We start from the raw sequence: 1,739 nt of genomic DNA, 5'->3' as shown, positions 1-1,739 counted from the left end.
TATATATATATACATGGTAGGATTTGTACTTACCTAGTACGGAAACTACCTACAACTTAGCAGAATGCCAGCGTGCAGAAAGGCTCGTTGCCGTGCGGGACAAATACGCGGTTACCGCAGAGATATTGCGCCTTAGGGCCCAACACACTCCGAAGAAAATAGCCTAATGATCGTATTGTGGCTGTCAGCTTGTCACAAAGCATCTTCAGCGCTTCGTCGTCTGTGAATTTATTTGTCGTCTTTTGCCCGTTAGAATCCATTTGCTTAAAAAAAGGAAAATGTAATCAAAAGATGCGTTTATGATTACGCTGATTTACGACGTCTCGCTAAAATAATTTCAGTACGATGGGTTGCCTACAAAAATTTAGTTAGATCTAAATTTAATTAGATGTAAAGAACAATCGATATAAATTAAATTTTCTAGAAATTTATTATATAAAAATTTAGAAATATCATATATTTAATGAATATAAAAATGTAATAATAATGGAAAAAGTAATGAGAGCTGTGCTCTCTTTCTCTCTCTCTCTCTTTCTCTCTTTGCTCGCCTCATTTAAAATTCTTTAATTAATACTATCTTTTGCAAAAAGTTTTTAACTTGTTTAGGTAAATATTGAAGATATAGGTATTGAAGTTGTAAAATAATTATCGCTATGATTGACACAATCTTTTTATTGATAATCGATGTTCTACACGAGATGTAATATTGAAGTTTTTCCATTTTTTTAAATGTCAATATCAATATTTAATGCGATTTAAATTTCATAAATAACAAGTTTATATTCTAACTTAATTCTTGAAATGTTATTCTTTTATTTTGAACAGATAAAAAAGCTCGAATAACCGCATATTTTCGTGAAACATAATTTACATAATCAATGTTGCTATATTTTTAATTAAAAACATTTCAGAGCGTTATTTTTCATTAAAAATCTTTATGATTATCACTTTAAAGTAATTTTAAGAAGATCTTAAACTTATCTATGAAGCGGGGAAAAATGCTCATTTACGAGAATAAAATCAATGCAAGGCTAGGAGAGTATTTATGAAAAGAAACTACTGAATCTGATAATATCTTATTATATTCAGAATTTTCTAGGAATTCAAACTATTTAGACTTCATGGAAAGTCCAAGTAGTTTTGAAGAAACCGGATTCTGTAAAAATATGGGAGAAGAGACCCACTTTATCATCGCATAGTTATCACATGTCTCTTTTCATTTAATTGTTCCTATTTTATGAACTGTTTTAATCAAATCAATTTTAAGTGCGTTTTATATTAAATTTTATTACTTTTTTTTTTAATAGGATCTGATTGAAGGGAACATAAATAGTGTGTGACATGTTTTTTTTTCGGTTTTAATTGTCGTAACCCTGCCAAATACAATAATAATAATAGCAATAGAGTAGTAATTATAATAAGAATCGTAATAATGATAATGATAATAAGTATTATCTAAAATATGTAACCAACGCGTTTCGATAGTGTGATTACCATGACAGATGCGTGGCTGTACCACACATAGAACCAAACATCGGTTACCATGTGTACGTACATCGCACATTGCTGCAACTTGATCAAATGGTGATATATTTATTTCAATAAATCACGTCAGCACGACCGCACCACCCGGATCTTACGATATAAGATTTACTTCCATAGTAGGAATCGCAAGTTAATTATAATCAATATGCGCGCACAACGGCCGTATTCTCGGCCAAATATATACTTTTAGGACT

Source organism: Atta colombica, unplaced genomic scaffold, assembly GCF_001594045.1.
Source record: "Atta colombica isolate Treedump-2 unplaced genomic scaffold, Acol1.0 scaffold49, whole genome shotgun sequence".
Classification (NCBI taxonomy): Eukaryota; Metazoa; Arthropoda; class Insecta; order Hymenoptera; family Formicidae; genus Atta; species Atta colombica.
Note: the sequence above shows the minus strand (reverse complement) of the source record.